This window comes from Triticum urartu, chromosome 4A (assembly GCF_056163025.1).
Source record: "Triticum urartu cultivar PI428250 chromosome 4A, HENAU_Tu73, whole genome shotgun sequence".
Lineage (NCBI taxonomy): Eukaryota > Viridiplantae > Streptophyta > Magnoliopsida > Poales > Poaceae > Triticum > Triticum urartu.
The window spans coordinates 402,400,166-402,425,501 of NC_141876.1; the positions used below are offsets into that span (position 1 = coordinate 402,400,166).

General features: G+C 46.6%; 1 long non-coding RNA gene across 1 annotated transcript; it reads left to right on the forward strand.

The window, feature by feature from the left end:
• Nucleotides 1-23,962: 23,962 nt before the first annotated feature.
• Nucleotides 23,963-25,117, forward strand: LOC125514103 (uncharacterized). Its single transcript, XR_007286262.2, has 2 exons — nt 23,963-24,646; nt 24,740-25,117. It is a non-coding gene; the product is annotated as an uncharacterized LOC125514103 (long non-coding RNA).
• The last annotated feature ends 219 nt before the right edge of the window (nt 25,118-25,336 follow it).

Sequence of the window (25,336 nt, forward strand, 5' to 3'; positions counted from 1 at the left end):
AAATTTCTATGGGAACTTCGCATTCGTCTCAATAACAGAACCCAAGAAAGTTGAAGAAGCCTTCATGGAACCTGAATGGATTCAAGCTATGCAAGAAGAGCTTCAACAGTTTGAGCTAAATAATGTATGGGAACTAGTTAAGCGTCCTGATCCACGGAAGCACAATATAATAGGCACCAAATGGATATACCACAACAAGAAAGATGAGCATGGTCAAGTTGTCAGAAACAAAGCTCGTCTCGTTGCTCAAGGATATACTCAAGTGGAAGGCATTGACTTTGATGAAACATTTGCTCCTGTGGCTAGACTTGAAGCCATACGCATACTGCTGGCCTATGCAAATCATCACAACATACTTCTATATCAAATGGATGTGAAGAGTGCTTTTCTCAATGGCAAGGTTGAAGAAGAAGTGTATGTTGCACAACCACCTGGCTTTGAAGATCCAAAACATCCTGACATGGTATACAAGCTCAACAAGGCATTGTATGGCCTCAAACAAGCCCCTCGGGCCTAGTATGACACACTCAAATGCTTCCTGAAGAGCAAAGGCTTCATACCTGGTTCCCTAGACCCCACTCTCTTCACGAAGACATATGATGGTGAACTGTTTGTGTGCCAAATATATGTGGATGACATTATCTTCGGCTGCACCAATCAGAAGTACAGTGAAGAGTTTGGATATATGATGCAAGAGCAATATCAGATGTCCATGATGGGAGAGCTGAAGTTCTTCCTCGGTCTTCAAATACGACAACAACGCAATGGCATCTTCATATCTCAAGAGAAATATCTCAAAGATTGCCTGAAGAAGTTCGGTATGCAAGACTGCAAAGGCTCACAACACCAATGCCAGCCAAACATCATTTGGGTCCCGACGACAATGGTAAAGAGTTCGATCAAAAGGTATACCGCTCCATGATTGGTTCTTTACTTTATCTATGTGCATCTAGGCTAGATATTATGCTTAGTGTTTGCATGTGTGCTCGATTTCAAGCGGCACCAAAGGAGTCGCATCACTTAGCTGTGAAGCGAATTCTTCGATATTTGGCTCACACCCCAACTCTAGGATTATGGTATCCAAAGGGCTCAGAGTTTGATCTGGTTGGATTCTCGGATGCTGATTATGCTGGTGACAAAGTTGATCGAAAGTCTACATTAGGCACATGTCACTTTCTGGGACGATCACTTGTATGTTGGTCATCAAAGAAGCATAACTGTGTATCACTCTCCACTGCTGAATCTGAATACATTGCTGCTGGATCTTGCTGCGCTCAGCTTCTGTGGATGAAGCAAACACTCAAGGACTATGGCATTCATCTGAAGCAAGTGCCACTTTACAGCGACAACGAAAGCGCCATCAAGATCGCCAACAACCCAGTTCAGCACTCGAAGACAAAGCACATTGAAATTCGTCATCACTTTCTCAGAGATCATGTTGTGAAGGAAGATATTGATATCATACACGTCAACACTGAAGATCAATTGGCAGATATCTTCACCAAGCCCTTGGATGAGAAGAGATTTTGCAAGTTACGGTATGAGCTAAATATCCTGGAATCCTCAAATGTCCTGTGATCAGGCACACATCCTAACCCTTATGCATATTGATGACTTAGATGTGCAACACACGAAGTAAAGTATATCTTCAATCAATGAAGACATATATTCTAAGTGTGAATACATTAATGTGGAATTTGACTTCGGAGTGCCACGATAATTGTGCACCGTGTCTGGGTCTAATACTTCCTATACGGTGGGTAACGCCACCACCAAATGTTCTATTTTGAAGTGTTTCACTCATGGCGTTACCTTGCAATGTCTTCACATTTGGTTTGGCTTCGATCTCAACATATCTTCATGATTATCTTCACTATGTTGATTATATATATATATATGTATATATATATATTAGTGTTCTGTCCTCTACAGCATTCACTTATAGCTATGTCTTCATTGTTGAATCTTTTGAACTAAGTGAATGTGATCGGACCCTAACCTCTCTATGCTTTCTATCTCAAATTCTATCTCTCCAAATCATATGCATTCTATTAAAACTGTCGAATGTCTTCTCTGCGTCCTTGTCAGCAGAAGATACAGAGACAACCATTAAGTCCGTTTTCAATGCTCATTCCTCCACATGAAGTAGGAACGACCACCCGACAATCAAGGTGTGCATGGGACGTGGAACAAACCCCAAAATTCCGCATAATGGCCACGTGTTCCTCAGATGCGAATCGCCAGGGGCACCTGTGTAATAGCGCATTGCCGCCCATGTACCTATAAATACACACTTCACAGCGGTCATTATCTCTTCTTCCACTCTCGCACGAACCCTAGCGCCACCGCTAGCCCTCGACGACGCCGGCGACGAAGTGCTTCACTGCCGCAAACTCTCCGACGCCGTCTTCACGCTGACCGCGGACATCGTCCTCTCCGCCATCGCCGTAAGTGTCCTCCGTCGCCAAGTTAGGGCACGGAAGATCGAACTGCTCGGCCTCATCTTCCACTTCGTCTAGCAGTTCTTAGTGTGGTAAATAAAACTTCCTTTTTACAGCACCGCTGATCCTATGGATTTGTCACTTTCTACCACAAGCAGTTTCTATTCACACAAGTTAGATCTCTCTCATACTGCATCTCATAACATGCCTAGTATATTCACTTATGCTTCACAAAGTAGTTAGATTCCTCACTTGTACTGATCTGTGGATTCGTACAAATCTGGAACCAACTCCTTATCTATGAGTGAATGTCTTCGCAAAATGAGGTCAATGTCTTCTAAACTGATTTATCTTCAAAATCTTCTAAGAATGCATATGACCTCTTCCCCTTCCCTCGCACCTTAATGCTATCACAGGTACATGTCCGTGGGAGAATCCTTTGGTTCTCATAGTCTGCATTCATTTGCAGAATTCTTACAGCATCACATTAATTCTCCCGAAGCCAGTTCCTGTTGGTCCAGCAAGCGAAAACCTTTGAAGCCTTTGAACGTGTTGAAGCCTTTCAAGTTAAAATTTATGGCTTCAGAGAAAGCAGCAAGGAAGGGTGGCAGAAAGCGTCGTGGAGAAACATCCAGAGATCTGCCAGATGAACTCTCAGAACTGTACAAGACAGATCCTGAAGAGGATTACAATCAGCGCAAGACCCGAATCCAATGGATTCGAAGATATTGGGCAGAACAATGGTTCAAATACCGATTTGTAACCCAAGAATATGCTGAGAAAAATGCCATCAAGAGACCGTGGGGAGACATCCAATACAAGAATCTTCTACCCAGGTCCAGAGATGAAGCCATTGCTCAAGGCTTCTATCCCTGCATGGTCCGTGGGCCACAGCCAGCTGATGCACACCCATCATCACTACTATGGTGTCGTGACGACAATCTGTTCAAGCGCAACTTCCAGTTTGCCCAGAACTCAGCGAAGCAGAACAAGAAGACTTTGGGGTTAGACTTCAACCCTGGTCCCTCAGCACCAAGGGCAGATGGCACACGAGATGCAGAACCCAATGTCATCGGTCCTTTCTCCAACCTTGAAGGCCTCATCACCCGCATCTTAGTTCAAGGGACTGTAGTGAATGAGCCTGTAGCTGACGCTGAATCAGAAGAAGCTCCTGCAGCGCCAAAGACAAAGAAGATGAAGAAGCCTAAAGCTTCAAAGCCTGCCCCCTCACCAAAAATCTCAAGGGTGAAGCCACTGGCAACTGCACCTCCTGAAGACAGTGTGCAGTCCGAAGACTTATCTCGCGTCTCCAAGCCCCAGAAAGTCAAGATGCCTCTGCCTCACACCGGACAAGAGCTAACTGCTGCTGCCATTCTGCGCAATGACGACATTGATCTGTCAAGTGATGAAGATCTAGCAGATGACGCTCTTGAGCAACTCATCAAGAGCAAAGAAGAAGCAGAAATCTTCAATGATCTGCCTCTCTTTGATGTGACCATCATCCACAACTTCATTGACGAGTGGTTTGACACGCCAAACATCAACTTTGAAGATCTGCAGCTACCAATTGGCCTCAGTGTCGCCTTCCAAGGTGCCATTGCTTCAGAACTCGCTATTGCCCAGCGCATTGTTGAACTGAAGCAAAAGATTGACTATGAAAAGGCTCAGTTCAAGAAGCATATGGACAAGCTCAGCGTGCAGGAAGTGAAGAACTTCAAGAGTATGATGCACGAGCTCAAGGAAGCCTTTGTAAAGAAACATGCAGAAGCTCAGGGTTCGCGTGAGCGCATGAAGACTCTGGCTGACAGATGTGTGCAAGCCTACAATGAGGCTGAGAAGCGCAAGGCCCTTGGGCGTCCTGTCATCGACCCCAGGATGGCCGCAAAGAAGAAGAAGAAGAAGCCTGCTACGGCTGAACCTGACGCACCAAGGCAGGAAGCAGTTCCTATTGTCTTCACAACTAAAATGACTGGCTCGAAGCCAAAAAGCGGGTCAACAGCTTCAGAGCTCAAGAAGACAAGGATTGCTGAGGCTGAAGCCAGAAAGAGGAAACATTCTGAAGCCTCTCCAACTGCCCCCTCCAAGAAGAAGAGGAAGACCAAGAAAGATCGGGCAGCTCCCACAGAGCCCTTGATAGTTGAACCCATTTCTATGGTCTATCCTGAAGCTGAACGCCATGAACGCCAACTGACTATCCATGAGCCTGCTTCCACAGAGGCTCATGAAGCTGAAGACTTTCCAACAGCTGATCCCATCGCTGCTGAAGACATTAGTCAACATGACAATGTAGAAGATGGTGCAGTCCTTCCTCAGAACAGCGAACTCATCAGCATTGGTCGTCCACTGACGCCAATTGCACAGGATGCTTCATGGGCAGATCGCCCACAAGAGGAAGAAGACTATGAGGCCCAACCCACTCCAACTCCACAGGCGTCGCCCGCGTTGCACAGGCTTCGCAAAGGTCCAAGGCCTCAAGTCTCTGCTGAAGACAATCCGGCTGCATCAGCCGCGGAAGATGAAGTCCCACAAGTTGCCACTCCACTGTCCCACCAAGAAGCAGTTCTCAAGGAGAACGTGCTTGAAAATCTTGGGGCTGCCATAACCACCAATGAAGCTAATGTGGAGTCCTCCCCAATGGGAAAAGAAGACAGCGAAGCCACTGATCCCGTCACTTCTGTTCCTGAGTCTGCTGCCGGTCCACAGTTCGACTATCATGTTGAGCACAGGCCTCAGGTACAGAAGCCAATCCCAAGATTGCCAAGGTTCCCAGGTCCTGCATCAGCACCTGGCTCCTTCAATATCAATGGCTTCAGGGCAGACAACACATTCTTCGATAGCTCCAGGAACCCCTACTCAAGGGAAAGGATATCATCTGATCGGTTCTAGAGCTATCCTCAGCGAAGCTATTACTCATGCATTCTTTACAACCAAGGTCGCATCTTCCCACACAAGCGCCTTGACATTGAAGCCATAGCTGGTCTGCCTTGTCTAGAAGAAGCTTTGGATTGCTTCAAGGAAGTTGGACTGCTGCCGTTCGTTACTGACCAAGAGCATTGGAATGAAGAGCTGCTGCTCCAATTCTATGCCACACTTCACATCCGCGGGTACAGCAGAGATCCGAAGACTTGGGTCCTGGAGTGGATGACCGGAAATGTTCATCACGAAGCCAATGCATTGACATCATTGAGCTCACTGGTTTGCCCACTCCTGGCGATCTCTACGAGCATGGCTGTCAGCTGCATAGTGAAGCTATTGAGAGCATCTTTAAGAGGCCAGAACCTGATATGCAGATGCTCAGCATGATGAAGCCATTGCCCCAAGATGCTGCTTATCCAACAGAGTTCTTCATTGAAAACCTTGAGTATCTGCCACGAACCATCTATCACATCATCAGGCGAACTCTCTGGCCCATCAAAGGGCACTCTCCAAATGCCAAGTTTGAGGGTGCAATGAAGACTTTGGTCTTCTATATTCTTCATGGAAAATGCTTCAATGCACAGGACTTATTCATCCGCCAACTTGCTGCCTCGGGCTCTGATCTGTTTGGCTTGAAGTTCTACGCCCCATGGGTAATGCGGCTAATTAAACTTCACTCCGATATCTCATATCAGCCATCTGCTCGCAATCATAGGATTTTTCTGCCTGATGTGGATATCTCTACTGAAGCCATCTATCCTGAGCCTGCAAAGGAACCTCTAAGTCTTCAGAATGCAGAGCATCAGAGTTTCTCACAGAACATTGAAGGAGTTGAAGCAGTCACTCGGGTGTATCCTTTGGCTGGCACTACACGTGCACCACACCCTGCGTCTACTGAAGCCACTGATAGTACAACTGCTCCAAGACCCAAGAAGCGCACTCGTGTTCTCAACGACCGAGAGCTTCTTGTGGCTCTTCATCAGAAACAGGATAGGCATCATGACTGGCTGAAGCGTCAGATGAAAAGCCTCTTGGTGGAAGTTAATCGCATTCGCAATCTTGCCACCAAGAATGCTTTCGTTGCCCATGAAACCTGTCGCCGTACATGGAAAGGGCTAACGATGATGTGTTCTGAAGATGATCTCCAAGAGGATGGCTTCACTGAGCGATTCAAGTTTGACTCCACACCTCCTCGAAGAGCTGTGCTGCTAGGAACTCCATCCCTTGAAGACTCTGAGTTCTCTTCATCTGCTGCAACAGTGACTGCCAGAGTTATCGAGGATGAAGATGATGCTACTTCACCACCACCTCCTTCAGCATGCGTCAACTCTGCTCCAAGATCTTCAGTACTGCCAAACACCACCAACGACCCTGCTACTTCACCTACTCCGCCTGGGAACGAGTAGATGCTCTATGTCTTCAAACCTTTTTGGTCCTTACTGACAAAAGGGGGAGAAGCATATGAGGTTGATAGTCTTCAAGCGGGTCCATATGGGCGGGTGCTTTATATTTTGCTTCGTGCTTACAACTCTCGTTTTGCTACATTTGGTTCTTTGAGTTGTAACACTTAAACTTGATGTTCGTCTGCTACTTATCTTCCACTTTGTTTTGCGATGATAAATTCCGCATGTGCGACGATAAATTCTGCACTTAGATCATTCTGCAGACGTCCATTTTCCATTATGCATGTCATTATCTTCATATACTTTCACATGCATAGTGGATTGTCATCATAAGTTGAAGTGGATCTCCACAAGTACAACCTGCCATGTGCATTTGCATTCCAAAAGCAAATTACCTATATGCACATCTTCAGGGGGAGCCCTTGCAACTTATGAAGACAATTCCTTATCCTTTACAATTTCACAGATTATATTCCCCGTTGAAAACTTCAACTAGTTTGTCATCAATCACCAAAAAGGGGGAGATTGTAAGTGCATCTAGTGCCACCCCTAGTTGGTTTTGGAGTATTGACGATAAACCTAGTTGAGGGACTAATGTGTTTGTGAGAATTGCAGGATAACACAGGTAGAAGTCCCTCATTGATTCGGTTTTCCTACCAGAGATAACCCCTAAAAATGTATGAAGACATTGAAGTCAAAGGTGGTATATGAAGATATTCGCATTGAAGACTATGACAAGAGAAGACACCACATGAAGCCTATGGAGCTCGAAGACTTAGATCTTTCGTAGTTCTTTTTCTTTTGTGTTGAGTCATAGGAACCACCGTACTGTTAAGTGGGGTCCAAGAGAACCAGTCAGACTGACTGAAGTGATGCCTAACCAAAAACCTATGTCTTCGAGTGAAGACTATGAGAGCGAATCTTGTCCAGAGTCGGACAAGTCAGCTTTGCTTGTAGCCCAAGTAAAGTTGCCGTGTGAGTTTGAAATCCGACCGTTGGAACACATGTCAGTTCCTTAGTGACCCAGGGTCATTTCCGGCAAATCAGGTTGGGTTGCCAAGTGGCTATAAATAGCCCACCCCCACAACCATAAACGGTTGGCTGCTCAGATTGAGAGTACGGCTTTTGTCGTTTGAGAGCAACCCACCTCGAAGCCTTTGAGAGAGAATTCCTTGCGAGGATAAAGACCTAACCACCCAGAGCCAGAAAGAATTGGGCATCACTTAAGTCTTCTTGTCTGTGTGATCTGAAGACTTATTACACTTGAGGACTGTGCATCCTCCAGCCGGTTAGGCGTCATGTTCTGAGCATCCAAGAGACATTGTGGATTGCCGGTGAACGAAGTCTATGAAGGTTTGGGAGTCTACCTTGAAGACTTACCAGAGTGATTGGGCGAGGTCTGTGTGACCTTAGCTCAAGGGGAATACAGTGAGGACTGGGTGTCTTGAGCTGCGTGTTCAGGACTGGGTGTCCGGGACTGTGTGTCCTAAGGTTTCAATACCTAGCCGCCCCAACCAGATGTACAGTTGTCACAACAACTGGAACTGCTCCAACAAATCATTGTCTTCAACGAGTCACTGGTTTCATCTTCCCTTCCCTTTACTTACTGTTGCTCCTTGTGAAGTCATTGTATGTTTGCACTATCTTTTGTCTTCACTGAGTGACTGCATGTTCTGTATGGCTTCATAATATCTTCCTACCTGATCCTTACTACATTGCTGCTATTAAGTCATTGTGCTTTCACTTCATTGAATACTTGACTATGGCTTGTCTAGTGTAGTCTACCTTCCGCTACATGGTAATAGGTTTATTTCTATCGTTTGTCTTCATAACTTCCACATTTTGAAGACTTTCATAAAATTTGCCTATTCACCCCCCCTCTAGTCGATATAACACACTTTCAAGATGGGAATTTGTTAATGTCCGGTTGTAGATAACCTGAACCTTAACTTAATTAAAATGAATCAACAGTGTGTGTAACCGTGATGGTCTCTTTCCGGCGGAGTCCGGGAAGTGAACACGGTTGTTGGAGTTATGCTTGACGTAGGTTGTTTTAGGATCACTTCTTGATCATACTTTCACGACCGCGCTTTGCCTTCTCTTCTCGTTCTTAATTGCGTATGTTAGCCACCATATATGCTAGTCGCTTGCTGCAGCTCCACCTCATACTTTTACCTTACCCATAAGCTTAAATAGTCTTGATCGCGAGGGTGTGACATTGCTGAGTCCCTGTGGCTCACAGATACTTCCAAAACCAGCTTGCAGGTGCCGTTGAACCGTGCTGATGACGCAACCAAGCTCAGGAGGAGCTCGATGAAGATCTTGTCCTTTGTGTTGTCCCGTTTTCCAGTTGATCAGTAGTGGAGCCCAGTTGGGGTCGATCGGGGACCTTGTCGCATTTGGGGTTCTTCTTTTATTTTGGCTCCGTAGTCGGGCCCTGATTGTACTTGGATGTTGTAATGCTTTATTCATGTAATTGTGTGAAGTGGCAATTGTAAGACAACTATGTATCTTTGTCCCTTATGTATTACATGGGTTGTGTGAAGATTTCCTCACTTGCGACATTGCTTTCAATGCGGTTATGCCTCTAAGTCGTGCTTCGACACGTGGGAGATATAGCCGCATCGAGGGCGTTACAATAGACAGCACCATGTCCCTAGTAAGCCTCTAGTTGACTAGCTCGTTGATCAATAGATGGTTACGGTTTCCTGACCATGGACATTGGATGTCGTTGATAACGGGATCACATCATTAGGAGAATGTGTTGGAAATATGCCCTAGAGGCAATAATAAAATGGTTATTATTATATTTCTTTGTTCATGATAATTGTCTATTGTTCATGCTATAATTGTGTTATCCGGAAATCGTAATACATGTGTGAATACATAGACCACAACACGTCCCTAGTGAGCCTCTATTTGACTAGCTCGTTGATCAAAGGATAGTCATGATTTCCTGACTATGGACATTAGATGTCATTGATAACGGGATCACATCATTAGGAGAATGATGTGATGGACAAGACCCAATCCTAAGCTTAGCTCAAAGATCGTGTAGTTCATTTGCTGTAGCTTTTCTGAGTGTCAAGTATCATTTCCTTAGACCATGAGATTGTGCAACTCCCGGATACCGTAGGAGTACCTTGGGTGTGCCAAACGTCACAACGTAACTGGGTGACTATAAAGGTATATTACAGGTATCTCCGAAAGTGTCTGTTGGGTTGGCACGAATCGAGACTGGGATTTGTCACTCCGTATGACGGAGAGGTATCTCTGGGCCCACTCGGTAATGCATCATCATAATGAGCTCAATGTGATCAAGTGGCTGATCATGGGATCATGCATTATGGTACGAGTAAAGTGACTTCCCGGTAACGAGACTGAACAAGGTATTGGGATACCGACGATTGAGTCTCGGGCAAGTAACGTACCGATTGACAAAGGGAATTGTATACGGATTGATTGAATCCTCGACATCGTGGTTCATCTGATGAGATCATCGTGGAGCATGTGGGAGCCAACATGGGTATCCAGATCCCGCTGTTGGTTATTGACCGGAGAGGCTTCCCAGTCATGTCTGCATGTCTCCCGAACCTGTAGGGTCTACACACTTAAGGTTCGGTGACGCTAGGGTTGTAGAGATATTAGCACACGGTAACCCGAAAGTTGTTCGGAGTCCCGGATGAGATCCCAGACGTCACGAGGAGTTCCGAAATGGTCCGGAGTTCCGGAATGGTCTTGGTGATGCAAGTGGGAGACTGTTGGAAATATGCCCTAGAGGCAATGATAAATTAGTTATTATTATTATATTTCATTGTTCATGATAATCGTTTATTATCCATGCTAGAATTGTATTGATAGGAAACTCAGATACATGTGTGGATACATAGACAACACCATGTCCCTAGTAAGCCTCTAGTTGACTAGCTCGTTGATCAATAGATGGTTATGGTTTCCTGACCATGGACATTGGATGTCGTTGATAACAGGATCACATCATTAGGAGAATGATGCGATGGACAAGATCCAATCCTAAGCCTAGCACAAGATCGTGTAGTTCTTTTGCTAAAGCTTTTCTAATGTCAAGTATCATTTCCTTAGACCATGAGATTGTGCAACTCCCGGATACCGTAGGAGTGCTTTGGGTGTGCCAAACGTCACAACATAACTGGGTGGCTATAAAGGCACACTACAGGTATCTCCGAAAGTGTCTGTTGAGTTGGCATGAATCGAGACTGGGATTTGTCACTCCGTGTAACGGAGAGGTATCTTTAGGCCCACTCGGTAGGACATCATCATAATGTGCACAATGTGACCAAGGAGTTGATCACGGGATGATGTGTTACGGAACGAGTAAAGAGACTTGCCGGTAACGAGATTGAACAAGGTATCAGGATACCGACGATCGAATCTCGGGCAAGTAACATACCGATAGACAAAGGGAATTGAATACGGGGTTGATTGGATCCTCGACATCGTGGTTCATCCGATGAGATCATTGTGGAACATGTGGGAGCCAACATGGGTGTCCAGATCCCGCTGTTGGTTATTGGCCGGAGAGTTGTCTCGGTCATGTCTGCATGGTTCCTGAACCCGTAGGGTCTACACACTTAAGGTTCGATGACGCATGGTTCCCCCTTAGACTTGTATGTGATTACCGAATGTTGTTCGGAGTCCCGGATGAGATCCTGTACGTCACGAGGAGTTCCGGAATGGTCCGGAGGTAAAGATTTATATATGGAAAGTTGTTGTTCGGGTTCCGGGAAAAGTTCGGTTTTTTCCGGTATTGTACCGTGAAGCTTCCGGAGGATTCCGGAGGGGTCCGGACGTTTGGAAAATGTTCCACCACGTCCAATACAGCATCATGGGGGGGGCGCCCTAACCTTAATGGGCCAAGGGCACCAGCCCCCCCAAGGCCCATGCGCATGGGAGAGGGGAAACCCTAAGGGGCAGGGCCTCCACATGACTTGGGAGGCACTCCTCCCCCCCTTGGCCGCCGCCCCCAACCCTAGATGGGATCTAAGGGGGGCCGGCCCCCTCTCTCCCCACCTATAAATAGTGGAGGGGTGGGAGGGCGGCCACACCCTTGAACCTGGCGCAGCCCCTCCCCTCCAATACCTCCTCTCCTCCGCGTGAGCTTGGCGAAGCCCTGCCGGAGAACTGCCACTCCATCACCACCACGCCGTCGTGCTGCTGTTGGACTCTCTTCCTCAACCTCTCCCTCCTCCTTGCTGGATCAAGGCGTGGGAGACATCTCCGTTCCGTACGTGTGTTGAACACGGAGGTGCCGTCCGTTCGGCGCTAGGATCATCGGTGATTTGGATCACGACGAATACGACTCCATCAACCCCGTTCACTTGAACGCTTCCGCTTAGCGATCTACAAGGGTATGTAGATGCACTCTCCTTCCCCTCGTTGCTAGATTACTCCATAGATTGATCTTGGTGATGCGTAGAAAAATTTAAATTTCTGCTATGATCCCCAACAGTGGTATCAGAGCTAGGTCTATGCGTAGTTTCTATGCACGAGTAGAACACAAGTTGTTGTGGGCGTCGATTTTGTTAATTTACTTGCCGTTACTAGTCTTATCTTGATTCGGCGGCATCGTGGGATGAAGCGGCCCGGACCGACCTTACACGTACTCTTACGTGAGACTGGTTCCACCGACTGACATGCACTAGTTGCATAAGGTGGCTAGCGGGTGTCTGTCTCTCCCACTTTAGTCGGATCGGATTCGATGAAAAAGGGTCCTTATGAAGGGTAAATAGAAATTGGCATATCACGTTACCCGATGATCGGCAAGCCATTGAGATAAATGGATCTTTAAGAAGAAGACGGACGTGGGCGGAAATGTTACCGTCTATGAAGCTTGACTTGTGGAAAGAGTCTTTTCACAAGTTCAAGGAGTTGACTACGATGAGAATTTCTCAACCGTAGCGATGCTTAAGTCCGTCGGAATCATGTTAGCATTAGCTGTATTTTTCGATTATGAAATCTGACAGATGGATGTCAAAAAACAAGTTTTCTTACCAATTTTCATAAGAAAGAGTTGTATGTGATACAATCAAAGTTTTGTCGATCCTAAGGATGCTAAAAGGTATGCTGGCTCCAACGATCCTTCTATGGACTAGAGCAAGCATCTCGGAGTCAGAATATGTGCTCTGATAGAGTGATCAAAGCTTTTAGGTTTATACAATGTTTGCTAGAAACTTGTATTTACAAGAAAGTGAGTGGGAGCACTACAACATTTCTGATAAGTATATGTGGATGACATATTGTAGATCCGAAATAATGTAGAATTTCTGGAAAGCATAAATGGTTGTTTGAAGAGTGTTTTTCAAAGGAAGACCTGGATAAAGCTGCTTACATATTGGGCATCAAGATCTATAGAGATAGATAAAAATGCCTGATGATACTTTCAAAGAACGCACACCTTGACATGTTTTTGAAGGAGTTCAAAATAGATCAGTCAAAGAAGGGGTTCTTACCTGAGTTGTAAGGTGTGAAGTTGAGTAAGACTCAAAGATTGACCACGGCAGAAGAAAGAGGAAGGACGAAGGTCGTCCCCTATGCTCATGTCATAGGCCCTATACGGTATGCCATGCTGAGTACCGCACCTGATGTGTGCCTTGCCACATGTCTGGCAAGAGGGTACAAAGGTGATCTAGGACTGGATCACCAGATAGCGGTCAAAATTGTCCTTAGAGGAATAAGGAAATGTTTCTCGGTTATGGAGATGATAAAGAGTTCGACGTAAAGGGTTACGTCGATGCAAGATTAACACCTATCTGGATAGCTCTGAGTAGAGATACCGGATACGTATAATGGAGCAACAATTTGGAATAGCTCCAAGTGGAACGTGGTAGCAGCATCTACGATATGACATAAAGTTTTGCGAAATACATAGGGATCTGAATATGGCAAGACCCGTTGACTACAACCTCTCTCACAAGCATAACATGATCAAACCCAGAACTCATTGAGTGTTAATCACATAGTGATGTGAACTAGATTATTCAGTCTAGTAAACTCTTTGGATGTTGGTCACATGGCGATGTGACCTGTGTGTGTTAATCACATGGCGATGTGAACTAGATTATTGACTCTAGTGCAAGTGGGAGACTGTTGGAATATGCCCTAGAGGCAATGATAAATTAGTTATTATTATTATATTTCATTGTTCATGATAATCGTTTATTATCCATGCTAGAATTGTATTGATAGGAAACTCAGATACATGTGTGGATACATAGACAACACCATGTCCCTAGTAAGCCTCTAGTTGACTAGCTCGTTGATCAATAGATGGTTACGGTTTCCTGACCATGGACATTGGATGTCGTTGATAACGGGATCACATCATTAGGAGAATGATGTGATGGACAAGACCCAATCCTAAGCCTAGCACAAGATCGTGTAGTTCGTTTGCTAAAGCTTTTCTAATGTCAAGTATCATTTCCTTAGACCATGAGATTGTGCAACTCCCGGATACCGTAGGAGTGCTTTGGGTGTGCCAAACGTCACAACATAACTGGGTGGCTATAAAGGCACACTACATGTATCTCCGAAAGTGTCTGTTGGGTTGGCACGAATCGAGACTGGGATTTGTCACTCCGTGTAACGGAGAGGTATCTCTGGGCCCACTCGGTAGGACATCATCATAATGTGCACAATGTGACCAAGGAGTTGATCACGGGATGATGTGTTACGGAACGAGTAAAGAGACTTGCCGGTAACGAGATTGAACAAGGTATCGGGATACCGACGATCGAATCTCGGGCAAGTAACGTACCGATAGACAAAGGGAATTGAATACGGTATTGATTGAATCCTCGACATCGTGGTTCATCCGATGAGATCATCGTGGAACATGTGGGAGCCAACATGGGTATCCAGATCCCGCTGTTGGTTATTGGTCGGATAGTTGTCTCGGTCATGTCTGCATGGTTCCCGAACCCGTAGGGTCTACACACTTAAGGTTCGATGACGCTAGGGTTATTAGGAACACTTGTATGTGATTACCGAATGTTGTTCGGAGTCCCAGATGAGATCCCGGATGTCACGAGGAGTTCCGGAATGGTCCGGAGGTAAAGATTTATATATGGAAAGTTGTTGTTCGGGTTCCGGGAAAAGTTCAGTTTTTTCTGGTATTGTACCGGGAAGCTTCCGGAAGGTTCCGGAGGATTCCGGAGGGGTCCGGAGGTCCGGAAAATGTTCCACCACGTCCAATACAGCAGCATGGGCTGTAGGGGGGCACCCTAACCTTAATGGGCCAAAGGCACCAGCCCCCCCAAGGCCCATGCGCATGGGAGAGGGGAAACCCTAAGGGGGAGGGCCTCCACTTGACTTGGGAGGCACTCCTCCCCCCTGGCCGCCGCCCCCAACCCTAGATGGGATCTAAGGGGGGCCGTCCCCCTCTCTCCCCACCTATAAATAGTGGAGGGGTGGGAGGGCGGCCACACCCTTGAACCTGGCGCAGCCCCTCCCCTCCAATACCTCCTCTCCTCCGCGTGAGCTTGGCGAAGCCCTGCCAGAGAACTGCCACTCCATCACCACCACGCTGTCGTGCTGCTGTTGGACTCTCTTCCTCAACCTCTCCCTCCTCCTTGTTGGATCAAGGCGTGGGAGACGTCTCCGTTCCGTACGTGTGTTGAACGCGGAGGTGCCGTCCGTTCGGCGCTAGGATCATCGGTGATTTGGATCACGACGAGTACGACTCCATCAACCCCGTTCACTTGAACGCTTCCGCTTAGCGATCTACAAGGGTATGTAGATGCACTCTCCTTCCCCTCGTTGCTAGATTACTCCATAGATTGATCTTGGTGATGCGTAGAAAAATTTAAATTTGTGCTACGATCCCCAACACAACATCATCACCTCGGCTAGTATGGCAGGTTCGTTCAAGACCATTCTCGACTCTACTAATAACATCATTATAAGGAACCCAAGGGTCCAGGAGAGGTTTGATCTCCCCTATCTTCTTCGCCGTGACCCTGCTGACTGGCACGGGGACGAGGGAAGCCTCGCCTTGTGTAGGTTGATGCCGCTTGATAATGATACATATGATGTTAAGATGCCATCGCTTGAGGGCAAGGCTTGGGCAGGCGCAAATGGAGATTGGGTTGTTTACATTGGGTACAACTGCGAGTGGGAACTTGCGAATGTGTACACTCGTCACCGGGTTCCACTTCGAAAAATCTCAGACGACTGCCCAGAGGTTGAGTACACCGGTATTCTACGTGAGTTCAAATACGATCATGGTGACTATCGTCTATGGAAGATAGCAATTTGTCGAGTTCCCAGCCGCTCTTGGGATTACTCGAACTATGAAGTTATTGCTATCTTCGACAAGCTTGTTGCCTTCCTTACTTCCACGTCTCGATGGATATTGCTCAAAAATCAATTTCTATACACGGATGAGTACTGTGATGCAATTAAATACGAGGGTCTTGTGTTTGTTGCCACCACTCTAGGCACTGTTTTTGCATGGAATCATCATGCTTTCAGTACGTTTGTCTTCCACCGTAATTATAATTGCTTCATCCACATGCATGCGGGTTAGCTAGTTTCCCTTTACTAATTAATTAACCTTCTTGTGTTTCCAAGGTCCTGTGAACATTCCACCACCTATACTTTCAAATTTTTATAACCAAGGGGGAGATGAGGATGTTGATGATCACGAGCATGAGGACGAGCTGGACCCATATACTCAGTGGCGCCTGGCAACTTATTCCGATGGATCACCTCTTCTTCTTGTCTGTATACAGGGCACTACTGATGTTACTAAGGAAGCAAGTGTTGTCTGGCATGGTCACACTCTCCGGACCTATTCCAACATCCGTTGCAGGGTATTCGGGATGGATACTAGTGTACTAGTGCCAACACCTTCTCCCTGGTTCAGTATTGAAGGTCTTGGAGGAAACTCGCTCTTCCTTAGAAAAAACTATCCAATGATGGTGGAAGGCAATCCAGCTGCTGTTGACACAATGTTACTACCATTTATGAGAAGCAAATGTATCTATACCTCAGACATTGCTATGCTTCACTACCATCCCAATATGGGTCCTGACATAGGCCACTTCAGCCTGGATGATCAGTCCTGCGTTGGTCTCGAGATTGACAGTAGTCGGCCCTTCCCAGAGAATCACTTCTGGTTCAAAGCAAGCGTTTCCAATGCCGACGAGTGGTTGAGATGAAGTTCATTTCATTGCTTTATTATTTGTTGTGTGATAAAAACTTTACTAGAATGTTTTGTTGGAAATGATCTATAATCCAACGTGTATCCTCATTGTCGTTGTGGGCTGATGAGTTGTTGTATGTAACCAATGGTACATTTGCATATGCGTCCATCAACTCACGCCTGCTAGTGATGTCCATATGAACAATGCTAGTGATTTTAGTTGCAAAAATTAGATAGTGCTAGTGATTTTTAGCTGCATATTTTGACAAATCGCACTGTTACAAGGTTGACAAATGGCAATGTTACTAGATAAACAAATGTCAATCTTTCCAGTTTGACAAATGGAAACATACCCAAAATGACAGATATGCAAATCTTACCTAATTGTTTGTACGTGGTTGCACACGGGTCATGCAAAACAACCATTTGCGTTGAAGGGATGCAGAAATCCTGCTCGGCACATTTTCCCTTGGCTTCTTGGGGAAGCTGTCGGTTTGCATCCAGGTGTTCTAACTAAAATGTTTGCGATGAGTGTTTTATATTTAAAAACATTGACGTTTTTTTCAAAAGAAAATCGTTTGATGAGCCTGTACATTAAGAGAGAAAAATGCAAGTTTGTTCAAACCATATATTTCATTCACTCACACTACGAATTTATATTCATATGATAGAGAATTCGAGATACAATATTAAACCCCAAAAAAACTATTTCCACGGTGGCGGCGTGCCGCGCCGTCGTTGTCGTCCTCTGAGACGCCGTTGTTGAAGTTTTCAAGGCAGCACAAAATGTTCTTCACTTGTAAATCAAACATCATGTCGTCGCGCGATCGACGGGCGGGGCACGGGAGGACGGCAACTAGCGCCACTGAGAGGTAGCGGTCGACGGCAGCGTCCCATGCCGCTGAGGGGGGCGCGCGCACGGGCACGAGCATGGGTGGAGTCAAACGCACGGGGGCCGGTGCCACGGTGGGTGGAGGGGCGCGCACGGGCACGGGCGCTGGCATGTACACAAGCTCGCCCGGGTCCATGGAGACCTCGCTGACACTCGCGGCTTCCAGCTCTGCGATAGTGCTCGGTGACCAGCCCGTCAATGCTATAGGGATGGTCGCTGGCGCGGGCACGGGGATGGGAGCGGGGACGGGAGCGGGGGCAGCAACCGCCGCGGCCAGCTAGTTCTGGGCCATGTCCATGAGGCCCCATTCCTCCTTATTTTCTATCTCCTCCGGCTCAGAGTCGACTTCACCAAACTTGAAGACTAGTGGCAGATGATCGTTCTGCGGCATGGCGTTGGTGGAGGTCTGCGGCTACGGGAGGGAGGGGAATGGGAGGCGAACAGTAAGGCCACCTGTATTAAATAGGGGCTCGGGCGCCATTAATGGAGAGGAAGGCGGGCGGCCATGTAAGTCAAAGGGCTCGCTTCCCAGTGAGCCTGCGCAGCGTATAACACACACGCTTCCCGATGAGCCTGCGCATTGGAGGACAACTTGCACGCCTCTCGGTGAGCCTGCGCACCGGACTACGCTCGCACGCCTCCTGTTCAGTCAAGGTCAAGCAGCTGTCTGCATGGCACCTCCTACAGCCATTAAAACCAAGACACGTGGCGTCACGTGAATGGTTAAAAGAACACACACGGTTTGAATTCTACAAACGTTTGAGATATCAAAGTGGCAGCTATTTTTTTCAAAATGCCTTTGTTGGATGTCATTATTCGAGTGTGCCTTCTCTCAGAATGGACACGAAAAATGCCACAACATGTCGGGTGCCATTCCATGATAGCATGCCAAGTTTCATGAATTTCAGACGAGTTTTGGATTTACTAGAATTTAAAAACCAGGCATCTCAATGTTTTGCCGGCAATCAACGGTGCCCTGGTGTTTGAAATTCATTCCCGTTTCTTGCATGGGACCTAAGCATGCACCCAATGACACATATTTGATTTTTAAACCAATTTATATGCTTTGGAGCATGTGCATGTAGTTCAAATTTGAATTATGCACATGAATGCATTGAAAACTCAGTTAATGCATAAAAATGTCCAAACAAACGCGAAAAATCCCAAAAATTGACACAACACTCCTGTTGTTCTATCTTGACACGAGAAAATTTATGAAAGCAATAAGAGGCAATGGATATCGTTTCGTACCCAAAGGTGGGACGTTCCCTACCGAAACCATCATGCTAGTTGTGAGAAGCGTATACCCGAACCTGCCCCGAATGGAACAATTTTTTTACCACGGCATGTTGATGCCGCTCCATGATAGCATGCCAAGTTTCATGAATTTCAGACAAGTTATAGATTTACTAGAATTTAAAAGCCAGGCATCTCAATGTTTTGCTGGCAATCAATAGTGCCCTGGTGTTTGAATTTCATTCTCATCTCTTGCATGGGACCTAAAAATTCACCCAAGGACACCGATTCGATTTTTCAACCAACTTTAGTGCACTGCATGTGCTTGTAGTTCAAATTTGAATTATGCACATAAATGCATTGAAAACTCAGTTAATGCATAAAAATATCCAAATGAACGCCGAAAAATCACAAAAATTGACACAACACTCCTGTTGTTCTATGTTGACACTAGAAATTTTTTGAAAGCAATAAGAGGCAATGGATATCGTTTCGTCCCCAAAGGCGGGACGTTCCCTATCGAAACCATCATGCTAGTTGTGAGAAGCTCTGGTTGGTGAGAAGCTTACACCCGAACCTGCCCCAAATGGGACAAAATTTTACCACGGCATGTTGATGCTGCTCCATGATAGCATGCCAAGTTTCATGAATTTCAGACGAGTTATGGATTTACTAGAATTTAAAAACCAGGCATCTCAACGTTTTGCCGGCAATAAACAGTGCCTTGGTGTTTGAATTTCATTCCAATCTCTTGCATGGGACCTAGAAATTCCCCGTAGGACACACATGTGATTTTTCAACCAACTTTGGTGCATTGGAGCATGTGATTGTAGTTCAAATTTGAAATGTGAACATAAAATGGCTACAAAACCCAGTTAATGTATAAAAAAGGCCAAACGAACCCCGAAAAATTCCAATATTAAACACAACACTCCTGTTGTTCTATGTTGACACTAGAAAATTTTTGAAAGCAATAAGAGGCAACATATATCGTCCCGTCCCCAAAGGTGGTACGTTCCCTATCGAAACCATCATGCTTGTTGTGAGAAGTTCTGGTTTGTGAGAAGCTTATACCCAAACCTGTCCCAAATGGGACAAAATTTTCACCACGGCATGTTGATGCCGCTCCATGATAGCATGCCAAGTTTCATGAATTTCAGACAAGTTTTGAATTTACCAGAATTTAAAAACCAGGTATCTCAACATTTTGCCGGTAATCAACAATGCCCTGGTGTTTGAAATTCATTCCCGTCTCTTGCATGGGACCTTAGCATGCACCCAAGGACACACATGTGATTTTTCAACCAATTTATATTCACTGGAGCATGTGCATGTAGTTCAATTTTGAATTATGCACATAAAATGCCTAGAAAACTCAGTTAATGCATAAAAATGTCCAAACAAACCCTAAAAATCCCAAAAATTGACACAACACTCCTGTTGTTCTATGTTGACACGAGAAATTTTTTGAAAGCAATAAGAGGCAATGGATATCGTTTCGTCCCCAAAGGTGGGACATACGTTCCCTACCGAAACCATCAGGCTTGTTGTGAGAAGCTCTAGTTTATGAGAAGCATATACCCAAACCTGCCCCAAATGGGACAATTTTTTTACCATGGCATGTTTATGCCGCTCCATGATAGCATGCCAAGTTTCATGAATTTCAGACAAGTTTTGGATTTACTAGAATTTGAAAACTAGGCATCTCAATGTTTTGCCGGCAATCAACAGTGCCCTGGTGTTTGAAATTCATTCCCATTTCTTGCATGGGACCTAAGCATGCACCCAAGGACACATATTTAATTTTTCAACCAATTTATATGCACTGGAGCATGTGCATGTAGTTAAAATTTGAATTATGCACATAAATGCATGGAAAACTCAGTTAATGCATAAAAATATCCAAACGAACCCCGAAAAATCTCAAAAATTGACACAACACTCCTGTTGTTCTATGTTGACACAAGGAAAAAATTGAAAGCAATAAGAGGCAATGGATATCGCTTCGTCACCAAAGGTGGGATGTTCCCTATCGAAACCATCATGCTTGTTGTGAGAAGCTCTGGTTTGTGAGAAGCGTATACCCGAACCTGCCCCAAATGGGACAATTTTTTTTTACCACGGCGTGTTTATGCCGCTCCATGATAGCATGCCAAGTTTCATGAATTTCATAAGAGTTTTGGATTTGCTAGAATTTAAAAACCAGGCATCTCAACATTTTGTCGGCAATCAACAGTGCCCTGGTATTTGAATTTCATTACAATCTCTTGCATGGGACCTAGAAATTCACCCAAGGACACACATATGATTTTTCAACCAACTTTAGTGCATTGGAGCATGTGCTTGTAGTTCAAATTTGAATTATGCACATAATATGCCTACAAAACCCAGTTAATGTATAAAAAAGGCCAAACGAACCCCGAAAAATTCCAAGATTAAACACAACACTCATGTTGTTCTATGTTAACACTAGAATTTTTTTGAAAGCAATAAGAGGCAACGGATATCGTCCCATCCCCAAAGGTGGTACGTTCCCTATCGAAACCATCATGCTTGTTGTGAGAAGCTCTAGTTTGTGAGAAGCTTATACCCAAACCTGCCCCAAATGGGACAAAATTTTCACCACGACATGTTGATGCCGCTCCATCATAGCATGCCAAGTTTCATGAATTTCAGACGAGTTTTGGATTTACTAGAATTTTAAAACCAGGTATCTCAACGTTTTGCCGGCAATCAACAGTGCCCTGGTGTTTGAAATTCATTCCCATCTCTTGCATGGGACCTATAAATTCACCCAAGGACACACATGTGATTTTTCAACCAACTTTGGTGCATTGGAGCATGTGCTTGTAGTTCAAATTTAAATTATGCACAAAAATGCCTAGAAAACCCAGTTAATGTATAAAAAAGGCCAAACGAACCCCGAAAAATTCATTCCCATTTCTTCCATGGGACCTAAGCATGCACTGAAGGACACAGATTTGATTTTTCAACCAATTTGGATGCATCGGAGCATGTGCATGTAGTTTAATTTTAAATGGTGCACGTGAAATGGCTAGAAAACCAGTTTATTGTATAAAATGTCCAAACGAACCCTGAATAATTCCAATTCTTTTACGACACACATATAGTTGCATGTTCACTGCGGATAAAAGGTCTAGTAATTCAAACAACGCCCATTGCCGTTGTGACCCCATTTTGTAATTCAAATCAAGTAGATCCCACACAGTTTATTATCACCAACCGTGTGAGATGTAGTACAAAATATCTTGGAGCACCGTTTGTGTATAGTACGCCTATGGCTTACGCGAGAAGGTGCGTCAACTATAGTCCACAGCCGGCGTGTCAAGCACACTAGCTCACTCCCCCAAAACTCCCGCCTCTGCATCCCTCGCAATCTCGAAAATATCTACCTCCTGGAAGGTTTTAATGTTTGATAGCACACGATTAGTATGTGCGGACTGTGTGCGATGTCTGTTACTCCTGCTCTGCTTCAGTCTCTTGATTCAAATTTTCAGTAGCCCCGACATTTTACTCTCGCCTATGCATCCCTCGCAATCTCAAAAATATCTGCTCGCCCTTGATCCAAATTTTCAGTAGCCCCGCCTTGTTACTCCCGCCTAGTAAAGTTTTTAGTTGCCGCAGTATTTCCTCAAATACAACCTCCGCTCACACAGACACAAACAACCCTCAAAACCATTGGTAGGTCGCCGCCATCGCCGGTGCCTCCATCCTCAACCTCTACCTGTGTGCCGGGGAGCTCGAGTAGCCAATGGCCAAAAAGAGGTTTATCGCGACCTTTTCGCCCGACGTCGGTGAGGTGGCCGCCAAGGTGTCCCCATCGTCCTCCGCGGGCCCGATCCGCCCGCCGCCGTGCCCCTACGCTGGTTCGAGGAGTTCCCCGTCCTCCCTGGACCCGGTAGCCGACAAAGTCCTACCTCGGGGTCCAGCAACGACGGTGGGGGACGTGGGTCGCCGAGATTACAGATCAAGAGACCCACACCCGCTGGTGGCTCGATAGCTTCCACACGGCCGAGCTCGCAGCCATGGAGTATGATCGCTGGCAGGTCCGCTACCATGGCGTGGCGGCTAGGCTCAATTTCCCCTTCGGCACATGTTCGGTCCACCTCATTCCACCGGAGCCAGGGGTGGTGAGCTGGTCTATGGCGCGTGAGGACCTCGAGGCGTGGGAGCGTCTCGAGGCCGAGGCCGCCGACGAGGCCTACATGCAAGAGCTCTCCGGCAGCACCCGAAGCTTGTCGAGGCGGAGCGGATGATCTTTGCCAGCGCGGAGGGCGCGAGGTTATCATGCTCTCCTCCGATGACGAGGTCGAAGGCGGCGAGGACGGCGGCGCGGAGGGCGGCGAGGACGGCAGCGTGGAGGGCGGCGAGGTTGTCACGCTCTCCTCTGATGATGAGGTCGAAGGCGGCGACAACGGCGGCGCGGAGGGCGTCGAGGTGGGCCCCGAGGATGAGTAGATCGACATCGACGAGTGGAGGAGTGCCTTCCCCAACGACATCGCGACGGTACTGGCCCGGACCCGGCTTGCGGCACACCGTACATGACGAGAAAGGATTGGCTCGACCTCTACTTCGACCGAAAGTAGTTTAGCTTAGTTTAAATTTATGTTTTATTTTCAATTATGCAAAACTATCTATGTTTATGTTTGAATGCATGCTACTTTCGGTTGAACCTGCTTTGAACTTGATCAAATTGAAGTTTACAATCTTAAGTTTAGAGGATCGATTAGAAAAGGCCAAAAATTATATATATATATATATATATATATATATAACACTATTCTAATTCTGGGATTAGAATAACTATTTGAATCACAACGCGCCCTATATAGCTGCGATTCCATGTTCCTGAGATCTCGCAGAAGGAAAAAAAAACAACAAACCGTCCCCCACCTCCCGCACCTATCACTCTCCCCACCCCTCGATCCCTACCCACCCGGCGCACCGCCGCCGCGGCTGCCGATCCGCCCAACACCCCGACCTCCCACCCTCCACCCGCCGTCCCGCAACTACCTGCGCGGAGGCGCCCCAACCCACCCCTTCCGGCGCCGGCCCCGGCCCCGGCCACGACCCTGGCTCCGGTGAAGCGCGCCGCGGTAGACCAGGATCCCGCACCACAGCCATCTCCCCCCTCCCCTGGTTTGACCGCGGTGGCCATCTCCCCCTGCTTCAACCACTGCGCCGCCCCGCCCCTGGGATACATCCGCCGCCGTCCCTGGATCCGCCCGCTGCGATGACCACGCCACCACCCCGCTGTCCTCCTGGTGCCACATGCGCATTGGATCCCCGCCACCGCGCCCACCCATGCACCGTGAGATCCCCGCCCCGCCGCGTGGATGAGATCCTCCAACCGCCGCCATGGAGCTCCTCCCCCGCCGCCCAAGCCCCATCCGCCTCCCCTCCCTGATACGGTGCAGTTCCCCACCCTACTTCTTCCCCATCTGAAGGAGCTGAACTTCATGTGCCCACGGCGTTGGCCGTCCCTTACCCGTTCAAATACATTGGGGTTGGAATTTTTCCTCTCCTCCTCTACTCTGTTCAAGTTCAAGATCGTTGGGTGAGCATAATTTTCTCCTCTGTTCAAGCGAGCACATAGCACCAGTACCGCTGACCTTTGATCGACCATCTATTACTTGCTCTCTTTGCAAAGGCGCTATGGCTGCTGGTTCTCTTCAACAGTCTGTTCGATCGGGAGAATGGGAGAGAGAGGATGAGCAACAACAGCTGCTCCTGGGTTCTCGCATGCGGACGCAGTTCTGCTGCTGTTGATGCACACACTCTCTCTTGCTAGTGGTGCTGCCCCGTGCTATTGTTCCCTGGTGTTACTGTTGCTTCCACCTTCCTCTCAATATTTTGCTACTGGTGCTGCTAGTACAAGCTGACACTTTCTTTTTTTACGTTCCTCTCTCTCTCATTATCTGCACAAGAAAAATAGATATGATTCTGATTGGATTTCTGTAGAAATATACTCCCTTTTAATTATGTTCTAATTTGATACACAGAAACATCGGTGCAGGACTTTGTGCGATTTTTGTATTGAGTTTGTATGAGTTTGGTTAGAAGTTTGTGTGAGGCATGGGAAGTTGCATGCGGGGATTTCCTCCTGCTCACGGCCGACAGAGTCGTTCTCCGCCGCCGTCCTCCGGGGCGACCCTGTCGGACACCGCTTTACCAATTGACAGCTTCGTTCATCTTCCCCATGCCCGGCATCGTGCGACGCCGCTTCTTGGACTTTAAAAATAATAGA